Source organism: Motacilla alba, chromosome 2 (assembly GCF_015832195.1).
Source record: "Motacilla alba alba isolate MOTALB_02 chromosome 2, Motacilla_alba_V1.0_pri, whole genome shotgun sequence".
Taxonomy (NCBI): domain Eukaryota; kingdom Metazoa; phylum Chordata; class Aves; order Passeriformes; family Motacillidae; genus Motacilla; species Motacilla alba.
The window spans coordinates 129,412,786-129,433,109 of NC_052017.1; the positions used below are offsets into that span (position 1 = coordinate 129,412,786).

A 20,324-nucleotide genomic window follows, 5' to 3' on the forward strand; every position below is an offset into this window, starting at 1 on the left:
TTTAAAAAGAAAAAATTCAACAGCACAAAAAAATCATTACTTTAGGAAAGGGAAATGCTGCTTCTGAGTATGGGGCAGTTGCAGAATGGGCAATGAAAGGAAAATTAAGACTGTTGCAACAGAGGCATTGCTCTTCTTCTTGTCCAAGAGGAAATGGCAGGTTTCCTCAAACAGGTTTGCGTTTAGACACCAAACAAGCTGAAAAGGACCTTGTGAGCAGCCTCTGGCATTCTGGATCATCCTGCCTTGCTGGAAACACACATCTCAGTTGGTGGCTCCCTGAGGACAGTTTTCCCTAAGAGATCAGGCAGTCCTGACATCCTAGAGGGTCTGTGAAAAGGCAGTGGTTTTCCCTTGAAGCCTGGGGTTGGCAGGAACACTGGTGGAGCTTTTAAAGCCATCCCCTTTCAGGGGCATTGGAAAGGGTTGTCCTCCAAGGACAGCAATGACACAGGCTCCCTGGAGAGCAAAGGGCATTCAGGAGCATATTCCTGGAGGAACAGGAATTATGGACACCTTCAACCCACCACAGTAACAGCTCAAACCCAACACCTCTGCATGCAGATTTTCCACTGCTGGGCATCTCATGATGGCCTGTGCCTCCAGCATTACAACACTGAATCTGTCCCATAGCCAAAATGCTCATGGTTCAAAGTAATGAGACATTGCTCTTTTGGCTGCAGTAGAGTGATGACCTTGAATGATGGCAGGACTACTAATCTGCAGAGTGTATTTGTGCAGTTCTAAATTAGATTAACATTTGCTGTGTATTTGGGTGTTTGGTAATGGCCTATCATTTCACTTTCAAAAAGGGAGCAGAAATTATTTGAGTGATTTTCTAAAGAGCACGAAAAGTAATAAACCCAGAGGTGGTATGGGATACCTGCAGAGAACACACTGCCCCAGAAACACTGTACTTCTCTTTTGTATCAAATCCCTTGTTTTGAAAGCAGACTTCAGAATTTTTGGTGTATCAGATGTATCAGAAAGACAGTGGACAGTCAAAAATAGATACCACTCACAGCATAAAATATTTGCCCAATCTACCATCAATAATGACTCTCATCTTGCTTGTGAACAGCAGTGGTTGTGCTTAATTGTTTAGGTTACAAAACCTTCAGCTCAGCTTTTGTCTCTTGAGAATCTTTTTTCTTTTAAATAAAATCAGCTTAGTGATTCTCTGGTCAGAATTGCCCTTGCAATGGCAAAATGCAGAATTGCCCTTGCAATGGCAAAAACAAAATTAGTTTTGCAGAGCCTTGCTCAGTTCTCAAGACTTAAAGACCAATAGTTGTGTCTTGGTATTTACAATATGATGTGTTATACAACTTTATGCAGCAATACATCAGAGTGAAAGGACACCCAAACAGCTGATGTCCCTTAACAGTTAAAGGCCATGTATAGCAACCCCACAAGTGACACTTGCATTTCCCATGGGAATTGAGCAGGCAGTTTGATAAGCTGTTCTGCAAAGCATCCTAAAGCTTTCAGGGAAAGACCATGTTTAATTTTTGCAGTAATGTTATGGTCTCGGGAAATCAGAGTCACAGTGAAGTGAGGTGTCAGGGAGCTTTAATCTCACTGCTGAGTAAACAGTTCTGAGAGATGTTGATGGGAGCACCAGCAGTCACTGCCACTGGCTGGAGTGGCACCACAGTGCACAACTTGTATTAGTGACCCCACATTTGCATGATGAGGGCAGCAGAGACCTACAGGAGATGGCACATGGGCAGGTGGTGTTGGAGCACAGTAGGAACCATTGCCTGAATATGGCACCTTCTCACAGGAAAGGACAAAAAGACAGATACACTTATGCTTGAGTCCTCCATTTCCATTGGTTAAAAGCTTTTTACTTTGTATCTATAATGGAAAAGGACAACACTTGGAGAAGATCAGACTGAACCTGAGACTGGAACTGTGCACCCCTCCATGCCCTCTGCTACTCATTGCTAGGAAAATGCCTTTTTTCTTGAAAAATTTTTAAGAGATTGTCACCTCTGCCACCTCTACTGTTTATTCTCTTTGCACCTTGCCAACCAGCATACTGGGTCCCAGCTCAATAGAGAGGACTGCACTTGCCTGACACTGAGCAAGCTCCCAGGGAATGGGAACTGCTCTGTCCAGTCTTCAGCTCTGCTCAGCAGAAGTATCTGAATTTTCTCCTCTCTGTCTTTCTCCTCTCTCCTCTGTGAGCTAGGCACTTGCCAAAAGGTTTTTGACAAATTTTTTTTAAATAAAAAAAAAATCTCAAATCCCCAAACATGGGAAATCAGACAAAATTTTCTGTGTCTTAGGTTGCATTTGGGCATATACAACCAGTAGTGGCCCAGTTCTTTCTATTCTTTCTTTGCTTTATGCCTTCTCTTCTATATGTACCTTTTCAGTGGCAGCAATTTTGTACTAGCACCAAAATTGCTACCCTAGAATTTTGTAAAAGTAGATCTGATTATGGAGAATCTCACTGAATAAAATTCTAAAAACATTTCCAATGAAGTTTTTAGTTACCTTCCAGCAACTCCTGATGGAGCTACTTCAGTTCCTGGGAATTTTTTTTTATTGCATATCCTATTGCCTAAATGAATGGTAAACACAGGAAAGGGAATGCCCTGAGGGAGATTGATTTCTATGTTGCAAGAAGGACGTATAGATACTCTTCCTTCACTTACATGCTCTTGAAAGAGTGTGATAGACCATGGAGAGAAGAACAGATCTGGGAGGTATGTTGTCTTGCTGTGTGACAGGGGTCACATGTTGCTTTCTTCTAACATGCAGGAATGAACACTGTTAGCTTAGAGAAAACAGTGCTGGCAACCCTTTTTCCTGCATCCATCCCTTCTGTTTCTCTGCGAGACTCCTTAAATATTTTTTTCATCTTTTCTACCTGATCTCCTCCCTCAGTTTTAAAGGGGGATCATATATAACCTACTAGCTCTAAAATGTTAGCTATAGGCAGAACACAAGACAGCTAAGCTACAGAGGTAGAGAAATCTTTCTGTGTCTGGGTGCTCAAACATTTGCATGATTAAACTCAAAATAGATAACACAGTGCTTTGTGGTTCTCCCTTGCTGCCCTCAACAGCCTTTGAACTCTTTAACCTTTCACATTCAACTTTCACTTTATTTCTTAAAAAAATGCTGACACTTGCCTCAACAACAATATCTCCTTGGCCACAATAATGGCTGAAAGCTTGGTACCCCCAAAGCAAGTTCTTGGCTTGAAGACTGTGCTAAAGGGAAGCCAAAGACCTCAGTCCTAACCAAGGTGCTGCAGTTTAGCTCTCTGTATATCTATCTCACTGCAGCCTTGCAGTTTTCATTTCAAAGCAGGCTTATGTTTGCCCTCACAGCCCAAATTTAAAAACAAAATCAGAATTTTATTGTTAGACAAGGATGGCATTGAGTATATTTCTCTCAGGTGTAGAAAATCCCTCTGTTGGCCCCTTCCTGAGCAGGGAAATTCAGAGGGAAATGTAAAATACCTCTCTCAGTTTATTCTAGGGTCTGTGGTCTATTCAAGGATCTTTAAGAGGATGCATGAGCTTGCATAAGACCTGCAGCATCATGCCTCAGCTTGAAGCTCTTCACAGGAGATGGGGAGAGGGTGTTTAACATCTCACAGCCACCCTAGGCAGCTTCTGTTGAGCTTCAGTGTCTTTAGGGCTCTGTTTACAAAAGAGCAAAATCCCAAGTTTCCACTTGGAGTGCCACTAGTCATTTGTAACCTTAGAAAGCACAGTGTAGCCAAACATGAAATTTGCTCCTTTTTCATTTCCACTCCACCAGCCCCTCTCTTCCGCTCTCCTTTGAACTGCTCTCACCACTTGCCAGTGTAGTACAGCTTGTTAACTGGCTGCCACTCTGATTTTTCACAAGTTTGCCACGTTGCAGTGACAAGACCATGTCGGGGGCCAGATGCTTCAGAGTAAATAAATAGCACATCTGGAATTTGGAAATGGGCCCGCTCTATATTATGGAAAAAGCTGGCGTGGAAACACATCCAAAGAATACACAGCTGGAAATTGTTAACTCTAGAAAGAAAGGGAGGGGGAAAAAAAGAAAAGGGAGACAAAAATTCAGGCATTACTACTGCTTGAGATCTTGTGCATTATAATTGCTGAGAAAAAGAAACTCAGTTTACACAGCAGTTAAATTAATAGCATTCCTGAAAAATTGATAGTTTACAATAATTGACCTCAAGCAACATAAAGGCAGCACAGGGTGGGAAGCTTGACTCCTCACTGTCTGGCTTTCTTGGATGTGTTTGGTAACTTCCCAGCTATTTCACAGGCGAGCTGGTGGGAGGATGTTGGTGGTAGATGATGCGACTGCCCTTCTGGAGCCACGCTGCTGAGAGCTGCAGCAGTTTCCCAGGCCCCCGAGCAGCCCGTGTCACTCAGGGAGTGCCGGCCCCAGAAACGCACACTGCAGGGAGACTGCAAGGAAGGCAGCCCTGCTCACAGCATCGCTCCCACAGCCAGAGGAGCAGCACCGCTGGTAGATGATTCAGGAGGGTGAATCAGCAGCAGCCACACAGGGAGCTGCTCCCACCCACTCTCTGAGCCAAAATCATGTGCTGCTTCCACCAAAGGAACAGTTTCAGCAAGGTAAAACTAGGACAGGGGAGGCAAGAAGGAATCCAAAATAGATTGAAATCGTACCTTTGGACTTTTTTTTGTTTTGGACAAGGATCTCCTCACTTTTGAAAAAGGCAAGCCTAAGCAACAAAGCCTTCAGACAGTGAAACTACTGTGAGCAATTATTTTAAGCACTGCTCCAGGGGAGGCAGGCATCATACAGGAAAGCTCCTACTTTCCATATGGGCACCAGTCCTTGTGAGAGCAATGGATGGAAGGCTAGAGGCTGCCACAATCCCCATGCTCAGAGACCTCTTCTTCAATAGCTTGGAAGGAACCTGTTTCTCTCTGATGAGATAAGCATTGATTGCAGCTCAGAGCCAGGAAAGCCAAGACACCAGATACACTCAGTCCTCAGACAATGCCTGTGCTTTTGCAGTAAGTTTGTCACATAGGAGAGAAGAAAGCATTTTTTCACTGACTTTTTTTTCCTTTTCCTGGTACACATTATTTTCAATTTATCGTTGCACAAATGGAAAATGGAGCAAACCCAGATTTCTTGACCAAAATATACCAACTTGAGCAATTTTGAATCTATTTCTGCCTATGTATAAAATAGGGCTAATCTGCAGTAGTGTTAGGGAGTGTTTGACTGTATGTTTTCTTGTATGTTTAAGAAGCCCTTTATTGTGCCAAGAACAGATGCCATTTCATTTCCTGCATGCCTCTCAGTGATGCCTGATTATTTCCTAGCGTTTATTTTATTTACCTTAACAACACTCTATTTTCATTTTATAGTTAAGAAACAGGATATTTTGGCAAAATCCTTAAAGGATTTTGGGCAGAAGAACCTAAGGACTGTCTCTAAAAGCTTCCTGAGCTGCAGACATAGGGGTGTGCAGTGGAGAGATGTGTTTGGTGCCTCTGTCCCTTGCACGGAGCATGGGAAGGACAGATAGCATTCCCCTTGCACACAGCCCTTCCCACATTTCTGCTATGCCCTCATGTGTCCCTTATTTAACCCTATGCCCTTATTACCTTAACCTGGGTTAGGCTGAAGGCAAGTGCTCGCTTGATTGCAAGGAAAGGAAACCTAAAGCCTGAGGCTAAAAGCATGGTATTTTGAGAGAGTCAGAGTTAGATCAAGCAAACCATGCTGAGCATGCCCATGTCAGCAAGCCTGGGATGTTTGCTTGACCTGCCACAGGATGTTCTGACCTTCGTCTGTGTATTACTAATGATGCCAGCAGCAGTTCTAGTTTTTACGATGGTCCTTTCTTAAAGCCCCGTGAAGAGTGGGCATTAGCTGCTCTACAGGCACAGTAGGTCATACACCAGGATATTGGGTTCAGTTGTGTAATTCAGAGTTAAAGGAAACTAATTGTACAGCCTGGGCAATACAGGAAATACATACCATAAAAGAAATCTGACAGAATTTCTGAAGCTATGTTAATCCAAGCAAAACAAACTAACCCACAGAAGGCTGGAGGCAAGTCCTGGCTTCCCAAACACTCAGCTCCCTCTTCCTCAGAGCTGTTTTTAAAGTGACCATACTAATTTTCTCCGAGAAAGATCTGGGGTACTCACCCTCAGGAGAGGATGTAGGAGGAAAGTCCAGAGTGGAGAAGATGTCGTCTTGCAATGCTATGTCCATTTGATCCTACTGCAGCATCACATTTACTTGGCAGTGTGGTTTTTATGGATCCTCTTAAAAGGGTCCAGGCCCTCCCTCAGGGAATCCAAACCTGATTTCTATGTCACCAATGATGTAAGCTTGTCACAATGATGTAAGCTTTTACCCAATATGCACTGAAAGAGAGCAGCTGTGACTCTGGCACCAGGAGAACACTCCTGCCCCACCTGCATGTCTGCAGCCACACAGCAGCTGAGTCCAGAGTTAACAGAGGAGCTGGGGGCTGTGTTGAGCAGCAGACAGACACAGTGGGACAACAGTTGGTTGCACAGCTGGTGCTGACTATGTGGATTTGTTTTCTAAAAACCCTTTGAGAACCAGGGACTTTGAGGGTCAGCCAACAGGCTTGCCAACCCAAAGGAGTTGTTTAAATGAGGGGCAATGTGGAAGGAGATGATCACACCTTACCAGGTGAGGAGGAGATGGACCAGCCGGCTGAGCAGAGGCTACGGAGTCATGCAGACAAGGGAGACCTCATGAACACCAAAACAAGGGTGAAGGGAGTCCACCACTGTGTCCTTCCCTCCCATGGCTGGTAGGAGTAGGGTGTCACACAGCATGGAAGACACGGTCCTGCTGCTGTTATGCCAGGCACTGCAGAACGAGCACTGCCCTTTGCACATGATGGGCCGTGGTGAAGCTGCTGCCTTCAGTCTGTCTTCTAGGGTACCCCCTTACACAGTCAGCTGTTGGCAGGCTCAGTCTGCCTTGTTGCTGTAGGAGAACAAGGAAAAGCTGAAGCACGTATTAAGAGTCTCAACATGTGGTGAGCCAGAGTAATAGGGCCTGTGTGAAACCACGCTGGGATTAGGGCTTTATGGAAGCTCTGGAATAAGGGCAAGGAGCTACTAAGAGCTAACTGGGAAATGTGTGTGACTCTTAGGCTAGCCATCTTACCCATGAATGTTTTGTGGAGATCAGCAAGGGCCATCAGGAGGCTGAAGGTGATAGAGCCATAAAAGCCATATGAACAAAATATGGACTTGTGAATCCTGTCAGTATCACCCCTTCCTAGCAAAGGAATTGCTCTGATCCTCTCAGGGGGTTGGTATTATAGCTATGCCAGGGACCTGCAAGATGGCATCACTGGCTGCTGTCCCACAGCAAATAATTTGTCAAAAAATGGTTGGGTGCTGCTGAGTTCAAAGGACCATGAACGCCTCTTTCTTGGTGGGTAGAGGTGCCCAGAAGGCAGCACACTGGATGACAGATTGCATCTTGGACTAGTGTGAGTGAACATGAACACCCTCAGTTACTTGCCAGTTGTTTGGCTGCTGAGGCCAAGCTCTGCTCTCTGAGAAGAGGATCCTGTCCAGGCTGCATCCTGCTTCAGTCCCAAAGACCTCAGGTACTTCTTCTCCTGCAGCTCCTGCAGCATTATCTCCTCCAGACTGGGAAGATCAGCCTCCCAGATGTCCTCTCCCCAGCCCAGAGAAGGAGGGCAGCCAGGTGCTGGGCTCTGTGGGAGCCAGGGGACAGGCAGCAGCGGTGGCAAGGGCACGGTGGCAGGGGGTACATTGTCACACTGAGTGCCAGGTGTGCTTCAGAGCTGAATGGAGAATGCAAGGGCTGATGAGTGAATGAAATGCCTGTGGTTGCAAAGGCTGCAGAGGAGATGTTGCAGATGATGTGCTCTGTAGAACACTGGGGTACCTGCTCTGTGCCAGACACCTCTAACCTTGACTATTACATACACGTGCAGTTTGGCAAAGATCTCGGTGGATTCTGTGCTGTCATCACAAAAGCCAAGAATCTATTTGATTTTCCAAACAATTACTTTTAAGGAGTAGAACTTCTTTGGTCAAATATTTTTGTGTGTGTGTGTAAATAACTTCACAATAACAGACTTGATTTTTTTTTCTCTCTGAATCCTCACATAGAGACAATAAAAATAGTTTTACTTGGTACTGCTAAGTGTAAACAATTGAATAATAGCCCAAATACAAAAGTCTGGGACTTTGGTAGAGCTAGAGTTCAGCTTCTAGAAACTTCAGGGCTAATTTTACATTAGTGATGCTTCTTCCAGATGCTGACTGTTTACAGAGGTATTCCACATTGCAGTGGTCTGCGTGTGTTTCACAAAATGAACTACAACTCCCTAGTGAAAGCTTGAGGTTTGGAGCAGTTTACAGCTAGTTAAACTATTGAAGTAAAACAAAAAGCTGAATTCACAGACCCCACAAGCAATGGGTCAGTGCCTGTCAGTCTGAACTTGCCTGTACTTATTTGAAAACATGCCTTCAGCCCATCTGGCTTTGCAAGTTTGTTTCTTTGTTTGTTTGATTGTCTGTTGGGCTTTTCTTCTTATTGCAGCACATTTGTTGCTTCTTAAGGATAATGTGACTTTAGAATTAGTACATAATGGAAAATCTTATGTCAAGCATTTCCCTGCTTTCAATTTACTGATATACTGATTGCCTTTATTAAAAAGAGAGACATCTCTATTTTGAAGTTTGTCTAGAGCTGGACTTTGTTTGTGTACAAATTCCAGTATGATATTGCTGTCTGAACAGTCTTTTAAAGTATCACTTTTTTTTAATTTGTTTTTACAGTGTTCGGTTTTTTCAGTAGGATAGGTTAGGACTTGTGTGAATCATGGACAAAATAATTCTGGATAACAAACCTCAGGTTTTCTTGAGGCTTGTTTCCCTCCTATCCTCCCGAGACATCAGCACATAGCACTGTACATCCCTGAACTTGGCCTCAGAGGGTGCACGTTTTCCCTCAGGCAGGAGGCTGAAAAGCTTGGAAGAGGGGTCAGCAGAGTGATGGACCACCAATTGCACTTGTTTCCAGGGTTGCCAAGACCAGCTCCTGCCCAGGTGGGAAACAGCTGGTTCTTCACAGCTTGAGAGCATCCCACACAATGCAAAATGAGAGGGCCTGTCAGAAGCACTGAGCATTCCCAGTTGACCGGAAAATGGCTAATCTTGTCCCAGTTTAAAAGAAGGACGATAAAGATGGAAATTGCAAGCCTGTCAGACTCACTTGAGTAACTGGTAAAATAATGGAGAAGATTATTTTGGGAGGTAATGAAAAACACCTGAAGGACAATGCAGTTGTTGGGCACAGCCAGCACAGCTTCATGAGGGGAGAGTTCTGCTTGTCAAACCTAATTTTCTTTGATGACAAGGTAACCCACTCAGCTGATCAAGTGAAGTCATTACATGTAATCTCTTTAGATTTCAATAAAACTTTCAATACTGTCTCTCTCAGGATCCCTCTGGACAAAATGTTCAGCACACAGCTGGATAAACACATCATGCGATGGGTGAGCAGCTGGCTCAGGGGTCAGGCACAAAGGGTTACAGTGAATGGGGTGACAGCAGGCTGGGGACCTGTCACTCGTGGGGTTCTGCAGGGCCCCATCCTCAGCCCAGCTCTCTTCAGCATCTTCATTACCAACTTGGATGCAGGAGTTTAAGGGATACTAAGTTTGCAGATGGTACTGAACTGGGAGCTGTTGAGTCCTTCAAGGGCAGAGAAGCCCTGCAAAGTGACTTTGATGAATTACAGAGATGGTTAATGACTAACTGCATGAAGTTTGACAGAGATGTGCTGGGTTCTGCACCTGGGATGGGGCAATCCTGGATGTACGGACAGCCTGGGGAATGAGAGGCTGGAGAGTGGCACCACAGAAAGGGACCTGAGGGTCCTGGTCAGTGGCAAGTTGAATGTGAGCCAGCAGCGCCCTGGCAGTCAGGAGGGCCAACCCTGTCCTGGGGGGCATCAGGCACAGCATCTCCAGCAGGGCAAGGGAGGGGATTGTCCCACTCTGCTCTGCACTGGGGCAGCCTCACCTGGGATGCTGTGTGCAATTTTGGGCACCACAATATAAGAGAGACATAAAGCTATTGGTGACCGTCCAATGAAGGGCAATAAAGATGGTGAATGGCCATGAGGGAACCCCATATGAGGAGTGGCTGAGGTCCCTTGATGTGTTTAGCCTTGGGAAGAGGAAACTGAGGGGAGACCTCACTGCAGTTATGACTTCCTCATGACGGGAAGAGGAAGGGCAGACACCGATCTCCTTTTTGTGGTGCTCAGTGGCAGGACCTCAGGGAATGGAAGCTGTGTCAGAGGAGGTTTAGGCTGGATATTAGGAAAATGGGATTTTCACCCACAGGATGTTTGGGCACTGGAACAGGCTCCCCAGGGAAGTGGCCACAGCACCAAGCCTGACAGAATCAAGAAGTGTTTGGACAATGCTCTCAGGCACATGGTGTGACTCTTGGGGTGATCCTGTGCAAGGCCAGGAGTTGGACTCAGTGATCCTTGTGGGTCCCTTACAACTCAGCACATTCTGTGATTCTCTAATTTTAAACCCACAGCTTTGGGGCAATTTTCACACGGCAATTTGACAGCTTATATCAATCCATCTCTGGCATGCTCAAACAACTGGGACTGTCTCTTCCCAGACATAGTCCCAGTTGTTGACCAGACACTGTCCTGGCCAAATAAAATGGTTATCCTTGCCAGATTTGGAATATATTATGTATCTGTATTTTTCCCATCTACAGTCCCCTATTCATTTGCATATGTTGAGTGCCAGTGTTAATTGCTTTCTCGTCCCATGCCTGTGAGGTAGGAGAAGTCATCACTGGCTGCATGGTGGTCTACAGCTGTTGTCTGGTTTCTACCACGACTCTTTTTGGATTTTAGGAATGTACATTTCCCGGAGACAATCTGTTATGTTCTTGAAGATAAGGGCTTGAAGGCTTGAAGGCTTGCAAGTTTGTGTAGGTCAGAGCAGTGGAGGAGTTTCATCGGTTGGGTAATTAATTTCTGGTTTTAGGATTAAACTTTTCTTTTGTTGCTCTAACATTTACATGTATTAGATGTCTGAAAATGTCTTGGATCAACACAAGCCTCTTATTAGCATTGTATGGTAATTCACAGTGTTGTATCTGCACCTTCACCCTCTATGAATCTATTTTATTTACTTTTCATCTTGTCTTTTGTAGCTTGAGATGTACATTTCCCCCCCTGCTGACAGCCTGACTCTACTACTGAATGGCTTTATGAGGACAGCAGTTCAACTTCACAGTGAACCCCCGATTTCACAGGCATGGAGTTACTAGAGATCATATTCACTGGTTATTTTTCTTCAAGTTATATTTATGAAAACCTTGTAGAAACATTCAGCTAAAGGTATAGGATTTGGGGGTCTTTTAATTTTCATGGAATAAATAAGAAAAAGAAAAGAGGAAAAATATTATACTAAAGTTGAACTGAAACTGTGTTTTGGGGGACTGGTAAAATTAACTGAAATATTTGCTTTTGTTACCAAATTTTCTAATTTTACTAAATTATTCACCTTCCGTTGGTTTCTTTTAATCCTTCTTAACACAAGCTGAAAAGTTTCATTAGGAAAACACCTGTGGTAAACATTATAGCAGTTCAAGATATAAATGCTTCACATCAAAATAGTTCTGCATTGACAGCTTTATTCCCTCCTCAAGTCTTCTTGGCTCAAAAACTTTCACCAAACTAACTCAAACCAAAATCAGACTCACTGATATTCCCTTTCTCATATGTTTTTTATATATAATCTCTGCTACATATGTAGCACCTCTGATATAGATATAAAATCCATCTAACAAGCATCTTGGTACAGAAGAGCCTTTTCTTTGCATTAACAGAAGAGCCTGTTTTGCATTAACATTAACATTTTAACCTTTTTTTTTCTTCTTCTTCTGCTACTATTAATTCCTGGTAGGTGTTAAAACCTTTCTTTCAGTGCTGAAATCTTGCATCAGACCAATGATGTCTCCCCACAAAGTATTCAGTGTACTGCTTTTTGTGACTAGCACTGCTTTTTGTGTGTATTTCCCAGAGTGCTAATCAAAACAAATGGAAATACTAGACAAAACCACTGCCACTAAGGAACAGAAAAATCTGCTCCTACATCTTGCCTGCCCTGCACAGGAATTAAGTTGTGTTTTCAGGGTAATTGACTTCTGGTGCACCAGGCATCTCTCTATCACCACCTCCCTGCTGTCACTGGGGCATTGTCAGGCATGTTTTGAACACTAATTCTATTCCTTCTGATGTTCTTTTTCAAAGGGAATACTTGTTTCTGGGCATTTTATTTTATTTACTCAGTAGTAACTCTCTTCTTTTTAATGCTTATTGGTCCATGCTTGCTTTACTTTCTTCTTCTAAAAAAAGAACACCCTTTTCTTTATCTTCTGGGTTTTTTTAGTCAGATATTTATATCTGAACTGGAATGGACATCCCTATGTGGTTAAATATTCGTGGTTCACTCTTTTTGCAATCTGCTGACAACAAAGCAGTTAAGCAAATATTTCTGGAGGCTATAGGATTCCTTTCAACAGGAGATGAGGTCTTTCTTCTTCATAAAAATAAAGGAGGAACCAGAAAATCCAAGAAGAAAGAGGGAAAATATTTCCTTTCTTGCTAAGCCTAACTATATATATATATATATATGTATATGTGTGTGTGTGTGTGTGTGTGTGTGTGTATTATATGCATACACCCAGATATATATGTGACATTTTTCAAGGATTTCTGTGGTCCTGGAAGAGCATCTTACAAAAAGTTTTTAAAGTCTGTGTCCTTTCAGGACATACTGAATTCTCACCTTATGAAGGACAAGCTAACAATGTGTTGAGATGCAAACTCAGTCACCAAGCTCTCATTTCCATATCTGGCAGTGACAATACCTTATTTTCCTTTCTCTGATACACTGATAAACAGTCAAGATAAAGAGAATTATATTCTGAAGAGTCATTCCCTGAAAAAACCCACAGAGGTTTGGATCCCAAACCACTCCCTACTTAAATCCTTTCTCCCCTTTTAATTTAACTATATCCTCAAGCCCTGAAAATTTAATCAAAATAGCTTGGTACTCTGAAATTTCACTGGTCTTCCCGTAGCACTAAATGGTTGGTGGATGTTTAAAGAAATGCTGTTCTGCTTTACCATCTATAGTGATACTAATGGGAAACTATGAATAAAATATTTATTGAAAATCATGCTCATTTTTTCTCTGTTGTTAATGTTAATATTAATACCTTTATCTCTGGACCTCATAGAAAAATACAGTACAACACGGCAGCATTAGCAGCAGGAATACCACTTGAGGACAGCTCCAGCCTCCCCCTCTAGAATATGGCCAGACTTCCAGAGCTACAGGGTCAGGCTTGCTGGCCTGTGCCCCTCTGGCCACCTTCTTCATCTCCTTTTCCAAAGACTGGCCCTATGGGCAAGGACAGTTTCATGTGCATCCACCCTCCTTCCCTCGTTTCCCATTTTGGGTACCTTCTCTCCCTCAGCAGCTTTCTTCACTTTCCAACACAGCTCTGTCACATTTTGTAAGGAAAAGCAGACACATGCAGATGTAAAATGATGACATTCGCTAGGTTACCTGTGAGCATCTGGAGGAGGCAGTGTTTGTGGAACATCATCCCGAGCCAGTCCAACAGAACAAAGTTACCAATTCGCTGCCCTGTGGCCTGCAGCAGGGCAATCCTTACAGTCCCACTACTCCTCTTCTTGTCTCTCCCCACATTTGTCGCCTGGGTACCAGTCATGAAGTTTGACACCATTGCAGAGTCAGGTGTCTCCCCAGGATCCTGCTGGGTATGTGGGGCACCATGGTCAGGCTACTGGGAGGAGAAGAGGAATCCTGCAATACTTACCTGGCATAAAATCAGTAGGGACAGATCTCAGTCTCTAAAGAGCAGGTTCATTCAGGATTACAAGCAGAGATCTGAGAGGAGAACATCACACTCAAAACCATTTTAAATGGGTTTTTTCCCCCACTGATTTGCTTGTTCTCCAGCTCAGGAACTTGATAGAACTCAGCCATTCAATGAATGCCAGGCAGGAGCCACATCTCAATCCACAGGTTTTGTAGCCCACTGGAAAATCTCCTTTCAGAGGCATGTGTTCCCCTGAACTGAAGCTATCTGTTCCAAACCACACCTTGGACCATTCTGGCTGCAAGAAAAATCTTTCAGAAAAATTACTAATGCTGGGCAAGGTGCCACACTCCACAAAGATGCTAAAACAATAACTTCCAGCCTCAGGAGCTGCCTTGTAATTTTCATAGGACAATAGCCCAAAACTTTTATTCAGATTGCAGTACTTATCTTGATGAAAAAGAGAAGCTCAGTGAGAGACAGCAATAAAACAAAAGAAATTGAATGAGTTGTTCCTCCTAGCTGATCACACATCTTCATGGGTAAGTCTCTGAAAGTTATGGTTACTACAGCTGATCTTTCTGAAATCAGTGAAACACAGTCCTGCAAACACATCCTGGTACAAACTTCTACTTTCTGCTGTATGCTGCATCTTTTTGCAGGGTTGTGAGACAAACATGAAAAAAATATTATGTAATGAGTAAATAACTATTCCCAAATCATTCCCTGTCTTTCATGCATTTGTTTGGACACTTTCAGTCGTGAAAAAAAGCTACATCTTGCTCGGCCAGCTCAAAGAGTCGAGAGCTGTCAAGGTAACAGAACATGGGAATTAGGATATAGGACATTTGATTTATCACCCCTAAAACACTGTTGTTATTCCTAAATGGAGTGCTCATAAGATTGAAATACAGGATTTTGGTGTGGTCGCTTTCTCACATAGCTTTCTGCCTTTCTGGAGATGGAAGAATAATCAGAATTCATCTACATTTGTACAAAAGGAAACTATTTATTCTTGTCAGAAAAATCAGAGAAAAGAAAATCTGAAGAAATATTAAACTTGTAAAAGGGTTTGATCAACTGGAATGAGATAAGCTCTTCAGTCTGATGAGAAGTCTGGAAAAACAAGAGACAGTCTAAAAACTAGGAAATTAAGAGTGAAAGGGGAATTCAGGCACAGCTATTTCAATCAAAAAGTAGAATAAATTATTGCTAGGTGAAGATATTGAAGCAAATAAGAGGAATTAATTTAAAAGACAGCTAGACATCTTTATGGAGAAAGCAAAAACTTCACATTTTTCCTACTTATGTTCTTTGGATTAGATCCAGGACACAGTGTCTAAAAAAAGGACCTAGGAGGATTTGAACTGCTTAAACCCAGAAACATATCCAAAAAGTCCCAACTGACTACTCCAAATGCTAGAACACCTGGGTTACCTAGTGCCAAACATGTTGAGACCTAGAACAGGATCTCCATGTCCCCTGGGGCTGTGTCAGTCCATTCCAGAGCATGGTGCTGGCTCCCACCCCAGTCCAGATTTGAGGCAGTGCTCCCCAGGGGCCTGATGCAAAGCCTGGTTTTCCAGCATGCCAAATGCAAGGCAGGGTACCAGCTCCCACACAGAACACAGCAGCAGCTGGCACTTGACTTGAAAATTATGAGAGGTGTAGTGCTAATCTCTGCTATCTTTGATATAGTGCTTTGATAATAACATCATGAGATGAATGTAGAGGACTCTGATGCTTTTTTTTTTTTCTGGATTGGACTGAAATCTGAATGTCCTGAATGTAAGAGAAAGGGTGAATCCCTTTTCTCCAAGGGGGGTTAATCATGCAAAAGAGCATTTCAGACTCACTCAATCAGAGAAAAAGTAGGACGTTGCATGAGTACATCCTACTAGGTGGGCAGATGGGGAAAATTCCTATGGTGGAGCAACAGTGGTTGCTCTTTCTCAGGATTGTTGCTATTTTTCATATCATACCATCTGGTTATTTTTATTAGTCTGGGATACTTCTACCCTGGCTGAAAAAAATGCTCTTATCACACAGGTTTTCAGAAAAGCTCATTTCATTTCCTCTTGAGCAGCTTCAAGCTGCCAGTGGAGGACACCACAGAGACTGTGAGGTGGCTGTGGCTCACTCACTGGAAGATATGAGTGACCTGGGCAATGTAAGCCTTGGATCATAAATACATGTTGGGCTCTGACTAACATTTACAAGAGCCAAAAAGAAACTGTGGAATTGATTTCAGAAAATTTTGGGACATTTCAAGCTGTCTGCAAGATGTCCCCTTCTATCCCCCCTACTCCCCACCCACTTAAATTGCAATCATATGTTATCAGAGTGACTCCACACAGGCTACAATGAAAAACCATCTTGTCTTTCATTTAGGCTGAGTCACCCAGCACTCAGCTGTTGGGATAGATTTTCCTCTGGGTGCTGGCATTGCATACCCTGTGCATCTGAAGCTGAGCTGGAGGCAAACGGAGGCAGACAGAGGAGGGTAGGAGAGGCTGTGTGCAGCTCTGCAAGGCTGCCCAGGCAGGATAGGGGATCCCAGGGGTACCCTCCTGACAGGGAGAGAGCACCCCAGTGAGGCAGCACCCCATTCCTGACTTCCTGTGACTCAAATTACACTGTGTAATCTCTGCAAGGCCACAAGTGGAAAGTGAAGTGTGCAACTGGAGCTGTTTATTAATGAGGTCCAGGAGTTGAGGGAGTTAAACCTCTCTGACATTTAAACTGATTCACACACTACTTGCTTTAGTGCTGAAAAAAAACATCTTGGCAAGATTTGCACTGATAAGAAAATATCCTGTTAAATTAGTACTGATAAGCACTCTGCATTGATTTTCTGAATTAACTCTGCATGACCCATAAAAAAGTGCTTAGTGATGTAATTATATTGTGCTTGGATAAGACTTTCTCCTGTGTATCTAGTTCAGAGGTCAAGTGAACACTGTTAATGCTGCGGAAAACAGGGCAGAGGTAGTGTTGGACCAGGGCTGGCACCTGGCTAGGAAGGGGACTGGGTCATCATCTGGAGGTAGGTTTGGGGAAGGCTTGACTGGAGAAAAAGGCAGAGGCTGTTGAGACACAGAAACTCATCTGGTAAAGCAGGTGGGCAAGCATTCCTGCCACACTGCAAAACACAGCAGGGTGCTATTTTTAAAGCACAGAAAGTAGTTATGATTTGGAGGAAAGATGCGAAATTACTTCTGAAACACACAACTTCTGTTTTGTTTCTTTTAAAGAATTTGCAATGCTTTTATGTCTGAATTTCTTTTATAGAATGGTGAGTGACTGCTCGTATGAAGATCATGGCTTACATAAAGAATGTAGAGGCAAAAATCTGCTCATATCTAATCCTGGCTCTGAGACTGATACAAGCTTTAACCTTGAGCCCATCACTTAACCTCAAAGGAGCAACTTGAGGATTCATTAGCTGGTCCTTGAGGAGCGCTTTGAAGATGAAAAAGGCTTTATGAGTGGCAAATATTATGTGTTCTGGGACCTGGAAATTTTCAGTGTTTGTATATATAATCATTTACAGAGGATTTGCTACATAAAAGAAACCGTAAATTTTGCTGAAAATTGCTGGAGTGAAGATAAGAACTGCCTTTTCCAGCTGAGAGGATTTTTTATCGCCGTCTTCCTCTTTGTGTCCATAAAGCCTTTACAACATGAGTCAGGGATGACTCTTTCGCTCGTTTCAAAGGGAGCAGTTGATTTGTCGCTTGTTGGTCAATGAGTGCCAGGGTGAGAGAGAAGGTTTACAGGGAATATGCTCCTGAACTACACAGTGTAGGTCCACGGTGTGGGCTTGTCCCCAGCCAGGAGGTTAGATAGGCTGTGTGAGGGGTATTCCACAGAGACCCCATGCAAGGAGAATGCCAATCAGCACTCACCAAAGCTACAGTGCCCTGTTGACAGCAGATATTAAAGTAAGCAAGAGCATGGAAGCATTGTAAGGAGATGATTGACTCCATAGGCTTCAAAGGGAGCTTATGCATTAGCGTCGTATTAGGACTTCTCCTTTGAATCAGCTTTCAAAGAAGAATGAAGCTGTACAGAGTGGTCTCTGCTGTATATTATAATACAGATTTGTGTAAATGTATGAACAGGTTTAGGCAGCATGATATCTTCAACAAAATGGGACTGAACTCTAATTCAGGAGGTGTCTCATCTTCATAGGTCCTGCGTTTCCCTACATAATTCAATTTTGTGATAGTGCTATTGACAGCAGCAGCATTAAGTTTGTGTGCTGATAAAAGAGAAGAATTGTCACAAAAGGGGTAATTATTTATCCTAATCCAGCAGTGAGCTGGGCAAGAGTGTGGTGTCAATTACCTTGCTGAGCCTGCATCCCACTGACAAGAAAGATTGCAATGCTCTCAGAGGCAGAACTTTCTTGTGCAGCTTTTAAAGATCTATCAAAGACAAATCTGCTTCTGGACCATGGACTCCTAATGAATTTATATTATTGTTGCTACAGCATGCATGGTATCTGCAGGCTATGAGTGCCCAATGGACTTGAGCTTGCTGCTTCCATATAAATCAATTTCAGGCATGTTTTCCCCTTAATCTGTGTGAAATTGTCTGGCTCAAATCCTATATTCTCCACTTAATCAAACTGCTTATTGAAATCAATGAAGATTCTGACTGAGTAAGGACCACCTTGTTTGTCCAATGGCCTCTGCAACAGTCGTGCATTTGTATACATGACATAAAGAAAGCAGAGTGTAAAGAAACGAAAATTACACAAGGATGCTCAAGCATACAAGGAACAAAAATAAATGAAATTGTATATTCAAAAGGTGAGGACACTGAATGTTGCTCGTCAATGAGACTTTTTCACCTTTTTGCTTGTCTGACAATAGCTGATTTGCTATGAGTTCAAGAAACAGGGGGAATAAAAGTGAGAATATTTCACATACCAGGAAAAAACGCTCTCTTGAACATGTAAGGGTTTTGCTTCTCATACAGGTGTGAGTCCCTTCTGCCTCCAGAGAATTGACTCAGAAGTGGGCCATCAGGAGTTTCCAGCAAACAGTTATTTGGGGATCACGCTGGAAATGCAAAGCTGCAATTGGGACAAGTAGGCATGTTCTAATCTAAATTTGTTTGAATCTAAAGAAAACCTGAGTTGCTGGACAAAATGGAAGTAATCCAGAAGCTCCTCATAACGTTCTTTTGTTCTCTCTCATCTCACAGTATTTTCTCACTAACCGGCACCAGGAAAAACATCCCAACAAAGTCATCTTTTTCTGCCCCCTATATTGTCTGGAAGACTCATTTGTTTCCCATTGGGCACAATTCCTAGCACTGGGATAAGTGCTTGGGCTCCATACATCTCCATTCTCATCCCTCCTCCCCAGATACCCAGCAGGTTGGGAGATGTGCTCTGCTGAGGAACGTTCTCAAGCAGGTGCCTGCTCTTCACTTGGGCAGCTCCCAGCGCCATGGGACTCTCAGCCTCTCCAAGGAATACAACTCACAGAAAGAAAAGTACAGAGACCCGTAACAGAATGAGGTTATCTCAATGTACCTCATCACCAATGGGAACTTATAGGAGAATCATATTGTGCACAGCAGGATCTGCGAGTAATCCAGCATCTGGCACAAGCAAACAGTAATAGCTGATCAGGTTGGAGAGAGAATTGAAGCATGAGAACATTTAATTATCTACACTATCTTTAGAACATCCAAAGTATTTTTTGTGTTTTCTATTACCTCTGTAGCAGAGACTTCATTTTTCCACGTAAAAGATTTTAATTACATAAAATGCTCAATTAGAACTTTAATTTCCATTCTAGAAAATAAATACTCCATGCAAATCACTGATTTGCTCTTAATTTCTCTAACAATCCTCTCAAACTTTTCAATAGATACTCCCAGTTCTCTTCCCATTAACAATGTCTGTGGGGATCTTGAACACAAGACTTACCACTGCTGCTCTCTGCAGCTTCATTTAAAGGAGAAAAACCTAGTACCTCTGCCAGGCCTTCCTTCCCCCAGCTTCTCCCTTGAATATTTTTCCTGCAGACATACTGGAGGACAGCCAGACTGCTGGTTGGAAAGATCTATGTTATAGGAACTGATTTTGGCAGTCAAAAACTGGATATGTCGTAGTGAAATTTGTATTAGAGCACATCTAGTATAAAAGGAAAGCACCCGCTCTGGACAAAGGTGGGATCGTATGAAGCAACCATCAGTAAGAGAGGGATAAGCAAATCTTGGCTTTATAGAGGCAAGGAAGTGAATGAGGAAAGGAGAGGGATCAGAAGGGTAGAGGGCTGGGGGAGAATGTTATGGGTTTGGGGACAGAGGAAGGGAGGATGGGGAAGCAGGGGCTCAGGGCACTGCCAGAATGGAGATGAATGCAGCAGG

The 20,324-nt window shown here is 43.2% G+C and overlaps 1 protein-coding gene across 1 annotated transcript in view; it reads left to right on the forward strand.

Annotated features, from left to right (window-relative positions):
* CPQ (carboxypeptidase Q) overlaps window positions 1-17,241 on the forward strand; it is a 201,952-nt gene extending 184,711 nt beyond the window's left edge. Inside the window, exon 10 of the transcript XR_005255819.1 lies at window positions 17,226-17,241. The gene's annotated coding sequence lies outside the window, so the exon portion shown is untranslated. The remainder of the gene's footprint in view (window positions 1-17,225) is intronic.
* Window positions 17,242-20,324: the final 3,083 nt, after the last annotated feature.